Source organism: Eriocheir sinensis, chromosome 6 (genome assembly GCF_024679095.1).
Source record: "Eriocheir sinensis breed Jianghai 21 chromosome 6, ASM2467909v1, whole genome shotgun sequence".
NCBI lineage: Eukaryota > Metazoa > Arthropoda > Malacostraca > Decapoda > Varunidae > Eriocheir > Eriocheir sinensis.
The window spans coordinates 1,525,410-1,538,448 of record NC_066514.1 but is presented as its reverse complement, the minus strand read 5'-3'; the positions used below and the strand labels follow the sequence as shown (position 1 = coordinate 1,538,448).

The window sequence follows — 13,039 nt, the reverse complement described above, 5'->3', positions numbered from 1 at the left end:
GACAGAGACAGACAGACAGAGAGACAGAGAGAGGGGGGGGGGGTTATAGGGGAGAAAGATGGCAGGGGAAGAGAGTGTGCGGGGGAGAAGGAGCACCGAGAGACAGACAGAGACAGACACAGACAGACAGAGAGAGGGGGGGGGGGGTTATAGGGGAGAAAGATGGCAGGGGAAGAGAGTGCGGGGGAGGAGGAGGGTAGGAAAGGGAGGGATGGGAGTAGGGAAAGCCAGGGGTGGAGGTAGTTGATGGATTCACGTCACAAACACGTCACGGCTAACCTGTTCGAGTGTGTATAGATTACGTAGGTTTTGCCATCACAGTCAAGAGTAAACGCTATAATTAACCGCATCTGGCAAAGCACAATGGCGTCAAAAATTAGCGGAGTATGTGAAACAATCTGTGTCGAAGCCCCATCCTGATCCGAGGCTTCGTTTGAAAGATATTTGCGCAAAACGGTATGTCACAGGGTCTGATATGGATGGTAGGCATTCTTGATGGGGCCTGCTGGTCACTGGTCAGCCGGGAAGCGTTTGTAGTGGTGCCGTCTTGCTCAGCTCACGCTACTTCCCCTGGGGCTCATTTTTTATCATTTTTTGAGAGTTAATCAAGACAGCATTTGGGTAGTCCTTAGGTCGCTTGGGATGACTGAAAATTGTAAGCTTGTATAGTCTCACTCAGCATGAAGTCAGTTTTGGGGGTCTGCTCAGGGCCATAGTAGTGCCAAATTTGTGCCATGATATAACCCCCCCAAAATAGATGATACATAATCTGATCACAAATGCTTTGATATATATTATGAAATGGTTTGTGTGAGGGGTGATTTTTTCTCATTTTTCTCGCTTAGAGGGACCATTAAGAAACATGATCCCCGCTGATACCACCGGGTTAAACGATGAAAGAGTTGGGCTATTTTGCCATGGTTAACCCGGTAGCAACGGAGGGGAAGGGAAGGAAAGAGAAGGGAGGGAGAGGAAGGGAAGGGGAGGAAGGGGAAAGGAGGGAAGAGAAGGGAAGGGGAAGGAGGGAAGGAAGGAAAGGGGAGGGAAGAGAGGAAGGGAAAGGGAAGGAAAGAGAAGGGAGGGAGAGGAAGGGAAGGGAAGGGGAAGGAAGGGTTAGTAGTATACAGAAAATTTGATACACAATTTCAAATAGTTGTATAATATAGCTGACATATGACGGAGAGAGTGATGTATTGGGGTGATGCGGCAGCTCTGTGTAGGCTATAGAGGTTCGGACCCCGCCCAAACTGACTCTTTTTTTTCATTTTTTTATGTGCTAGACTATAGTGTCAGTAGGTCTTTTTGAGGGGCCTTGTTAGTGGTTGGCCCAGTCCATCATGGTGCAGGCAAGTGTTTATAGTGGCGCCATTTTTTCCTGGCTCTTGCTGTCCCCCAGAGCTCGTTCTTGATTCACTTGGACGGTTTCCTCTAGAGTCCGGGTTGATGGGTGGTCTTCAGGACAGCATGTGGGTAGTTTTAAGCCACTCGGCGGTGACTGAAAAATCCCAGGTGGTAGCGGCAACTTCGCACCCGCATCGTCCAGAACACGGTGAATGCGGGGCCCACACGCTAACCACTCAGCCACCGCCTCCCATCTCATATTTGTGTCAGACAATAGTGGCGGGCAGGACTCGAACCCGCTGACTTGCCTGATGGGCCAGGAGCCTCCCATGTGTGATGTCAGTAAACACTATAGGCCTATCCTTAACTTAAGATCTTATCTGGATGATGCCGCCTCCTCAGTGACATTTGAAAGCATCACTGAACCGCCTTCCCACGACAAGACTACCCACATGCTGCCTTGAAAACCACCCATTGACCCGTCCTTGAAAATGTTGTACAGGCACAGTGCCATGACACACCTTGCCTCACACCCACAACACATGGGCAGTGACAGGCTGTTAAGGTGAACGTTCATTCTCCAAACCGTCGTGGATCAAAAACAGATTCTATTAAAAAATGGCTTCAAAATAACTGACTGGTCTAGCTGTGATGTCAGTAAACACTATAGGCCTATCCTTAACTTAAGATCTTAACTGGATGATGCCGCCTCCTCAGTGACATTTGAAAGCATCATTGAACCGCCTTCCCACGACAAGACTACCCACATGCTGCCTTGAAAACCACCCATTGACATTTGAAAGCATCATTGAACTGCCTTCCCATGACAAGACCACCCACATGCTGCCTTGAAAACCACCCATTGACATTTGAAAGCATCATTGAACTGCCTTCCCACGACAAGACCACCCACATGCTGCCTTGAAAACCACCCATTGACATTTGAAAGCATCATTGAACTGCCTTCCCACGACAAGACCACCCACATGCTGCCTTGAAAACCACCCATTGACATTTGAAAGCATCATTGAACTGCCTTCCCACGACAAGACTACCCACATGCTGCCTTGAAAACCACCCATTGACATTTGAAAGCATCATTGAACCGCCTTCCCACGACAAGACTACCCACATGCTGCCTTGAAAACCACCCATTGACATTTGAAAGCATCACTGAACCATCTTCCCACGACAAGACTACCCACATGCTGCCTTGAAAACCACCCATTGACAGCATCATTGAACTGCCTTCCCACGACAAGACTACCCACATGCTGCCTTGAAAACCACCCATTGACATTTGAAAGCATCATTGAACCATCTTCCCACGACAACACCACCCACATGCTGCCTTGAAAACCACCCATTGACATTTGAAAGCATCATTGAACCATCTTCCCACGACAAGACTACCCACATGCCGCCTTGAAAACCACCCATTGACATTTGAAAGCATCATTGAACCATCTTCCCACGACAAGACTACCCACATGCCGCCTTGAAAACCACCCATTGACATTTGAAAGCATCATTGAACCATCTTCCCACGACAAGACTACCCACATGCTGCCTTGAAAACCACCCATTGACATTTGAAAGCATCATTGACCTGCCTTCACACAACAAGACTACCCACATGCTGCCTTGAAAACCACCCATTGACATTTGAAAGCATCATTGAACCACCTTCCCACGACAAGACTACCCACATGCTGCCTTGAAAACCACCCATTGACATTTGAAAGCATCATTGAACCGCCTTCCCACAACAAGACTACCCACATGCTGCCTTGAAAACCACCCATTGACATTTGAAAGCATCATTGAACCGCCTTCCCATGACAAGACTACCCACATGCTGCCTTGAAAACCACCCATTGACATTTGAAAGCATCACTGAACCGCCTTCCCATGACAAGACTACCCACATGCTGCCTTGAAAACCACCCATTGACATTTGAAAGCATCATTGAACCATCTTCCCACAACAAGACTACCCACATGCTGCCTTGAAAACCACCCATTGACATTTGAAAGCATCACTGAACCATCTTCCCACGACAAGACTACCCACATGCTGCCTTGAAAACCACCCATTGACATTTGAAAGCATCACTGAACCGCCTTCCCATGACAAGACTACCCACATGCTGCCTTGAAAACCACCCATTGACCTTGCCTCACACCCACAACACATTAATTTGGCACTTCCAGGGTATATTGATCTTGATGGCAGCCAGCGCCCAAGTTCAAGATATTCTGCAGTGGTCATTCCCTTTGAGGCAGTGTCTGTGAGGGGTCGGGGCACCAGACACACAGACATAGATAATGGAAAAGATACTTTTTTTTTTATTTATTTTGTAACGGTCCAAATGTGTAATGAGTGAGGAATGCAAGTGAGTGAATGATTATATATTACACATTTAGAACGTTACAATTTATTTATTTATTTATTCTTTTTTTTATAATAGGTTGGTATTATGACAAGTTCAATTCTCACATCAGCTATTTCTAAAGGTCAAAGAGAGGGTCAGTCGGGTTCTAATGAGTGTTTCTTCAGGTTCACGGTACAGAAGAAGGGTCACACTACCACCAGGGTCAAGAAATTACTCCTGGAAATGCCCACAACTCCTAGGAAAGCCTTGTCAAATATGTGTTTCCTTAGGTTCATGGTACAGAAGAAGGGTCACACTACCACCAGGGTCATGAAATTACTCCTGGAAATGCCCACAACTCCTAGGAAAGCCTTGTCAAATATGTGTTTCCTTAGGTTCATGGTACAGAAGAAGGGTCAAACTACCACCAGGGTCAAGAAATTACTCCTGGATATGCCCACAACTCCTAGGAAAGCCTTGTCAAATATGTGTTTCCTTAGGTTCATGGTACAGAAGAAGGGTCACACTACCACCAGGGTCATGGAATTACTCCTGGATATGCCCACAACTCCTAGGAAAGCCTTGTCAAATATGTGTTCTTGGGCAGCGAAATGTCATAATACGAGCCTAATTAGGTTAGGTTAGGTTAATCTAATGAGTGATTCTTTAGGTTCACGGTACAGAAGAAGGGTCAAACTAACACCAGGGTCATGGAATTACTCCTGGAAATGCCCACAACTCCTAGGAAAGCCTTGTCAAATATGTGTTCTTGGGCAGCGAAATGTCATAATACGAGCCTAATTAGGTTAGGTTAGGTTAATCTAATGAGTGTTTCTTTAGGTTCACAGTACAGAAGAAGGGTCAAACTACCACCAGGGTCAAGAAACTACTCCTGGATATGCCCACAACTCCTAGGAAAGCCTTGTCAAATATGTGTTCTTGGGCGGCAAAATGTCATAATACAAGCCTGATCAGTGTTGAGGATTTCATGTCATTTTTGAGAAGTGAGTGCATTGTGGACAATAAAACAAGATGTACTTCAATCAATAATGCCCCTTAACAAGAGCATTTCAATTTAATCATTAGGCGTACAAGCGTTGGCTGTAACAGAGGAACGGGGAACGAAAAGTCATGACGGACTTGATCAAACCAATATAGGGATCTGAAAAGCATCATCGCTCCACACAAGTACTCCCAGAAGACTCATCAATGTTGTGGCGATGCGGCAGTACTTGAGGTAAGGATTAAAAGAATAACAATAATAATAAAACAATATACAGCCACCAAAATTCCATATGAATAACAAAAAGCTTGTGAGTGTTCTGACCAAAGGATGTTGATGGTCCAGCAACACCTCACCTCCTGACCTGTGAACAACTTTACTGACTCAATATACAAGTGCCACAGTTTAGGCAGTACAGAGCGGGGTGTTGTGGCGCCAGGGTCCGGGACACAATACTGTCGCCATGTACACTTTATTAGTCATGGCGAGCTTTACTGCAGTTCCTCATAGAGTGTACAGCACTTAAATAAGTACACACAGCCTGCCATCAGTATAAAAAAGGACAGATGAAGTAGAAAGAAAGGAAAAATATGTATATACAGTGAGTCCTTGAGTTTCATGCCTAAATGTCTCTGAAGTTTAGGCAAAGATTAAAATTTTTCAAAACACAAAGAATGATTGGAGAACTTTTAATCAGTCAGGTTGGCAGGCTGCAGAAATATTTGGCGAGCTTTGCGCTTTACTTACAGACTTAAATTGTAGGCCTAAAATTCACTTGGGCTCAAGGTGATTTTAAGTCAAGTTGTGCCACAAACGTAAGGAATTTCGAGCATATATTTTTTCTTCTCCGAAATGAATCCTGCTGCCATCCATGCTGTACAAAACTATTTCTCCTTCCTCCCGCTGTCCACCACAACCTCGACACATCCCGCACAGTGTTTGCACCAATAATGTTTTGTTTCCTTCCTTTCAGTGAGGAGTGACCAGAAGAAACGTCCATGGCGCTCATAAGGGGAACAATTTTTACAGCGTTCAAGGTAAAAATCACACGCCCGTTATTCATTGCAATCATGAATCTGACTTCTCAAATGGAAAGAGACAAAACACTATTACTTATACACAAACTATAAAAGATGCAGCAGGGTCAGTGGGGCCGATGTCAAGGAGCGGGGGAGGGAAGGCAGTGTGTGTGTGGCCACATCAAAATTTAGTAACATTGGAATCAGACATTTGGACTAACTTAGCTGGGACCATACAGAGACAGGTAAAGATAGAGGTATAGAGGTACAGTGATGGATGGATTAATACTGATGGATAAAGATGGCTTATAGATATAGACCAGAGTGGAAAAACTGTATTGTAGATCCATGATTATAATGACCACTGATGATGATGGGGTTTGGCAAGGCATTTGACACCTTGTAACAAGTGAACTGGTTGCCTATGTGTTATGCTTTCATTATTACCTCAGGCTTAATATTTCAATGAGATTTAGAATGCCTAGGTTTTAGTCTTTAATTGATTCCAGATACTTGACTTCATTGGGTTTATAGAAGCTTTTTGACCCCTCCAACAGATGACCTGATTGCCGATGTGGTATGGTTAAATTCATCTCTCAAACATAATACTTCCAATGGGCTTATAGATGCTTTTTGACCCCTCCAACAGATGACCTGATTGCCGATGTGGTATGGTTAAATTCATCTCTCAAACATAATACTTCCAATGAGTTTATAGATGCTTTTTGACCCCTCCAACAGATGACCTGATTGCCGATGTGGTATGGTTAAATTCATCTCTCAAACATAATACTTCCAATGGGCTTATAGAAGCTTTTTGACCCCTCCAACAGATGACCTGATTGCCGATGTGGTATGGTTAAATTCATCTCTCAAACATAATACTTCCAATGGGCTTATAGATGCTTTTCAACCCCTCCAACAGATGACCTGATTGTCGATGTGGTATGGTTAAATTCATCTCTCAAACATCATACTTCCAATGGGCTTATAGATGCTTTTTGACCCCTCCAACAGATGACCTGATTGTCGATGTGGTATAGTTAAATTCATCTCCCAAACATAATACTTCCAATGGGCTTATAGATGCTTTTCAACCCCTCCAACAGATGACCTGATTGCCGATGTTACACTTAAAAATCCTTCCTCTGACGTAATAGCTCCAAAGGTTTTTAAGAATACGTAAGTAGGCAAGTTTTATATCATTTTAGGGGGAAAACTCATCTCAACTCTCTTAATGGGATCAATGATTAGTGCGGCATTTTTAAGTCATTTTAGGGCAGCAAACTCATGTCTACTTTCTTAATGGGATCAATGATTAGAGGGGCATTTTTAAGTCATTTTAGGGCGGCAAACTCATCTCAACTTTCTTAATGGCATCAATGATTACTGGGGCATTTTTAAGTCATTTTAGGGCAGCAAACTCATGTCTTTCTTAATGGGATCAATGATTAGTGGGGCATTTTTAAGTCATTTTAGGGCGGCAAACTCATCTCAACTTTCTTAATGGGATCAATGATTAGTGGGGCATTTTTAAGTCATTTTAGGGCAGCAAACTCATCTCAACTTTCTTAATGGGATCAATGATTAGTGGGGCATTTTTAAGTCATTTTAGGGCAGCAAACTCATCTCTACTTTCTTAATGGGATCAATGATTAGTGGGGCATTTTTAAGTCATTTTAGGGCAGCAAACTCATGTCTTTCTTAATGGCATCAATGATTACTGGGGCATTTTTAAGTCATTTTAGGGCAGCAAACTCATGTCTTTCTTAATGGGATCAATGATTACTGGGGCATTTTTAAGTCATTTTAGGGCAGCAAACTCATGTCTTTCTTAATGGCATCAATGATTACTGGGGCATTTTTAAGTCATTTTAGGGTGGCAAACTCATCTCAACTTTCTTAATGGGATCAATGATTAGTGGGGCATTTTTAAGTCATTTTAGGGCAGCAAACTCATGTCTTTCTTAATGGGATCAATGATTAGTGGGGCATTTTTAAGTCATTTTAGGGTGGCAAACTCATCTCAACTTTCTTAATGGCATCAATGATTAGTGGGGCATTTTTAAGTCATTTTAGGGCAGCAAACTCATGTCTTTCTTAATGGGATCAATGATTACTGGGGCATTTTTAAGTCATTTTAGGGCAGCAAACTCATGTCTTTCTTAATGGCATCAATGATTACTGGGGCATTTTTAAGTCATTTTAGGGTGGCAAACTCATCTCTACTTTCTTAATGGGATCAATGATTAGTGGGGCATTTTTAAGTCATTTTAGGGCGGCAAACTCATCTCTACTTTCTTAATGGGATCAATGATTAGTGGGGCATTTTTAAGTCATTTTAGGGCAGCAAACTCATCTCAACTTTCTTAATGGGATCAATGATTAGTGGGGCATTTTTAAGTCATTTTAGGGCGGCAAACTCATCTCAACTCTCTTAATGGGATCAATGATTACTGGGGCATTTTTAAGTCATTTTAGGGCGGCAAACTCATCTCTACTTTCTTAATGGGATCAATGATTAGTGGGGCATTTTTAAGTCATTTTAGGGCAGCAAACTCATCTCTACTTTCTTAATGGGATCAATGATTGGTGGGGCATTTTTAAGTCATTTTAGGGCAGCAAACTCATCTCAACTTTCTTAATGGCATCAATGATTACTGGAGCATTTTTAAGTCATTTTAGGGTGGCAAACTCATGTCTTTCTTAATGGCATCAATGATTAGTGGGGCATTTTTAAGTCATTTTAGGGTGGCAAACTCATCTCAACTTTCTTAATGGCATCAATGATTACTGGGGCATTTTTAAGTCATTTTAGGGCAGCAAACTCATGTCTTTCTTAATGGCATCAATGATTAGTGGGGTATTTTTAAGTCATTTTAGGGTGGCAAACTCATCTCAACTTTCTTAATGGCATCAATGATTACTGGGGCATTTTTAAGTCATTTTAGGGTGGCAAACTCATGTCTTTCTTAATGGCATCAATGATTAGTGGGGTATTTTTAAGTCATTTTAGGGTGGCAAACTCATCTCAACTTTCTTAATGGCATCAATGATTACTGGGGCATTTTTAAGTCATTTTAGGGCAGCAAACTCATGTCTTTCTTAATGGCATCAATGATTAGTGGGGTATTTTTAAGTCATTTTAGGGTGGCAAACTCATCTCAACTTTCTTAATGGCATCAATGATTACTGGGGCATTTTTAAGTCATTTTAGGGCGGCAAACTCACCTCAACTTTCTTAATGGCATCAATGATTACTGGGGCATTTTTAAGTCATTTTATCTTACCCTCGAGCTGCCTCCTTTACCATAAAAAGTGTCGAGTTAATGGTGCCAGATTGTGGTCATGAGCGGATTGATTCACCGATGTCTAGCTTAAAACCGTCACCTATGAACACGTAAATGATGCTCGGTTGATGTTTGTGTTGTAACCGTAAAGTATCGGGTCTTTTTCGTGTATTTGTGGGTCAGATATCGAAAAATTTGATGTGCTTTATACCGTCAACTGGCAGCGATGTTTGGAGTCGACCTACCTCATCATCATCAACATCACCATCATCGTTAGTTAGAAATCTCGAGTTAGCGACATAGAAACAAGGCAACTGCTCGATGAAAACAGTTCTAAAATGTCTACACTCAAATTAACTCTCTCTCTCTCTCTCTCTCTCTCTCTCTCTCTCTCTCTCTCTCTCTCTCTCTCATTTTGATTTTCCTTTCTTTTTTCTTGTTTTGCTTCATGTTTTCCTCTCTCTCTCTCTCTCTCTCTCTCTCTCTCTCTCTCTCTCTCTCTCTCTCTCATTTTGATTTTCCTTTCTTTTTTATTGTGTTTCTTCTGGTTTGTCTCTCTCTCTCTCTCTCTCTCTCTCTCTCTCTCTCTCTCTCTCTCATTTTGATTTTCCTTTCTTTTTTCTTGTTTTACTTCGTTTTCTTTTTTTTCTCTCTCTCTCTCTCTCTCTCTCTCTCTCTCTCATTTTGATTTTCCGTTGTGTTTTGTTGTTTTGCTTCAGTTTTTGCTCTCTCTCTCTCTCTCTCTCTCTCTCCTACCCTATAGCATCAGGCTTTTGTGTCAAGTGCCCGGGGAAGCAAGCAAAAGAAAGAGAACATTACCTAGGAGACACTGTACACTTAGTAGATTATATACACACTATCACGAACACTAACAACTAATACAAGCTTGCATATACATGGATTCATATGCCTGTACATACTCGTCCACACTCACACACACACACACACACACACACAAAGGTAGTACATCAACCTTGCAAAGAACTTCCACGTTTCTCCGAACATCATACATTTTGAATTTTGGGGCCTGGATTTGATCACCTTGTCATGAATCAAAATTTCCTTTCAGACGGATATGTTGACCGTGTAGCAGCGACGGGCCAAATTTGTGGCTTTACTGTGTAGCAGCGACGGGCCAAATTTGTGGCTTTACCGTGTAGCAGCGACGGGCCAAATTTGTGGCTTTACCGTGTAGCAGCGACGGGCCAAATTTGTGCCATGATTTTAACCCCCAAAAATAGATGATACATAATCTGATCACAAATGCTTTGATATATATTATGAAATGGTTTGTGTGAGTGATGATTTTTTCTCATTTTTCTCGCTTAGAGGGACCATTAAGAAACATGATCCCCGCTGCTACCGGGTTAATGCCTGCAGAGGACTGGAGGCAGAGTGAGACATTGACAGGAGTTGATGGGCAAGAGCGACCTTCCGTGGGTTGGTTATACCTGACGGACGTGACAGCCGTAGAGAGTCTATTAGTAACGTAAGGTTGGTACCAGACTGGCATTACATGGATGGTTATATACTTCTGGGTTACTTATTACTTGATAGAAAAAGTTGGAAAGTTTTGTTTAGTGGGCGCAACATCTGTGGTCATATGCCGGAGAGAGACAGAAGGGGAAGGAATTATAGGAGAAGGGAACAGTTGGAAAGTTTGGTTTAGTGGGCGCAACATCTGTGGTCATATGCCGGAGAGAGACAGAAGGGGAAGGAATTATAGGAGAAGGGAACAGTTGGAAAGTTTGGTTTAGTCATGCAACATCTGTGGTCATATGCGGAGAGAGACAGAAGGGAAGGAATTATAGGAGAAGGGAACAGTTGGAAAGTTTGGTTTAGTATGCAACATCTGTGGTCATATGCGGAGAGAGACAGAAGGGAAGGAATTATAGGAGAAGGGAACAGTTGGAAAGTTTGGTTTAGTGGGCGCAACATCTGTGGTCATATGCTGGAGAGAGACAGAAGGGGAAGGAATTATAGGAGAAGGGAACAGTTGGAAAGTTTGGTTGAGAGAGACAGAAGGGGAAGGAATTATAGGAGAAGGGAACAGTTGGAAAGTTTGGTTTAGTGGGCGCAACATCTGTGGTCATATGCCGGAGAGAGACAGAAGGGGAAGGAATTATAGGAGAAGGGAACAGTTGGAAAGTTTGGTTTAGTGGGCGCAACATCTGTGGTCATATGCCGGAGAGAGACAGAAGGGGAAGGAATTATAGGAGAAGGGAACAGACCCCAGGAGACGGGACACAACCCCCGATTAATACCTGGTACCCATTCACTGCTGGGTGGACAGGGGCTACGTAGGGTATCGGAAAAGCCTCCCAAATTTTTCCACTCCGCCCGGGAATTGAACCCAGGCTCTCTCGATTGTGAGCCGAGTGTGCTAACCACTGCACCACGAAGCCCCCTTACTTGATCGATATCCCCTTACTTGATGGATATCCCTTCACTGGTAGCCTGGTGACATATACTCCCAGGTCTTTCTCTGCCTCTGTGGTGGATAGTGGAGTGTTTCCCATGTGGTATTGGTGTGCTGGATATCCCTTCACTGGTAGCCTGGTAATATACACTCCCAGGTCTTTCTCTGCCTCTGTGGTGGATAGTGGAGTGTTTCCCATGTGGTATTGGTGTGCTGGATATCCCTTCACTGGTAGCCTGGTAACATACACTCCCAGGTCTTTCTCTGCCTCTGTGGTGGATAGTGGAGTGTTTCCCATGTGGTATTGGTGTGCTGGATATCCCTTCACTGGTAGCCTGGTAACATACACTCCCAGGTCTTTCTCTGCCTCTGTGGTGGATAGTGGAGTGTTTCCCTTGTGGTATTGGTGTGCTGGATATCCCTTCACTGGTAGCCTGGTAACATATAGTCCCAGGTCTTTCTCTGCCTCTGTGGTGGATAGTGGAGTGTTTCCCTTGTGGTATTGGTGTGCTGGATATCCCTTCACTGGTAGCCTGGTAACATATAGTCCCAGGTCTTTCTCTGCCTCTGTGGTGGATAGTGGAGTGTTTCCCATGTGGTATTGGTGTGCTGGATATCCCCTCCCAAGGTGCAGGACTTTACATTTTTCTTCATTGAATTGTAGCAGCCACTTTTTGTTCCATTCCTGTAGCTTGGTGATGTCTTCTGATAGGAAATCCACAGTCCAGGGGTTAAAAGGCAGACTCAGAAGGGGGACTGAAACTTCATCCTGAGCATAAAACCAGAGCTATCAGAATTTGGAGAAAACTAGGAAGTTACATTAGGATTCTCTTAGTGTTTTTCATTGTCATTGTCAAGACAGACTAGTCAGTGTCTGGGCCACATCAAGACAGACTAGTCAGTGTTTGGGCCACTTCAAGACAGACTAGTCAGTGTTTGGGCCACTTCAAGACAGACTAGTCAGTGTTTGGGCCACGTCAAGACAGACTAGTCAGTGTCTGGGCCACTTCAAGACAGACTAGTCAGTGTTTGGGCCACTTCAAGACAGACTAGTCAGTGTCTGGGCCACTTCAAGACAGACTAGTCAGTGTCTGGGCCACTTCAAGACAGACTAGTCAGTGTCTGGGCCACTTCAAGACAGACTAGTCAGTGTTTGGGCCACTTCAAGACAGACTAGTCAGTGTCTGGGCCACTTCAAGACAGACTAGTCAGTGTCTGGGCCACTTCAAGACAGACTAGTCAGTGTTTGGGCCACTTCAAGACAGACTAGTCAGTGTTTGGGCCACTTCAAGACAGACTAGTCAGTGTTTGGGCCACGTCAAGACAGACTAGTCTTTGGCAGCACGAGGTCCAGCACTCACACCAAACTTGACACATCCCTGACAGGCAAACACAGGCTTGTATAATACCAGTAACACCACCTATACTGCGTCCTTGTGTGCCCCGTACCATATCCGAGGACATGCACACTGTGTCCTGCCTCGCTTTAGCCAATATACGAGTTATTTTATCTCTATATTTATGCTTACATCTCAAAATCATCAATTAATTTATGTTAGTGCACCATTTAATTCTGCATGTTTTCATATATA

The 13,039-nt window shown here is 43.5% G+C and overlaps 1 long non-coding RNA gene across 11 annotated transcripts; it reads right to left on the bottom strand.

Moving 5' to 3' along the window:
• Nucleotides 1-4,751: 4,751 nt before the first annotated feature.
• Nucleotides 4,752-9,551, bottom strand: LOC126987554 (uncharacterized). Of its 11 annotated transcripts, none has more exons than XR_007741013.1 (4): nucleotides 8,970-9,551; nucleotides 8,036-8,301; nucleotides 6,393-7,837; nucleotides 4,752-6,300 (listed from the first exon to the last, which is right to left on the bottom strand). It is a non-coding gene; the product is annotated as an uncharacterized LOC126987554 (long non-coding RNA). The 11 variants fall into 11 exon arrangements; XR_007741010.1 differs by having other exon boundaries at nucleotides 4,752-6,392; nucleotides 6,485-7,837; XR_007741001.1 differs by having other exon boundaries at nucleotides 4,752-6,760; nucleotides 6,853-7,837.
• Between the last annotated feature and the right edge of the window lie 3,488 nt (nucleotides 9,552-13,039).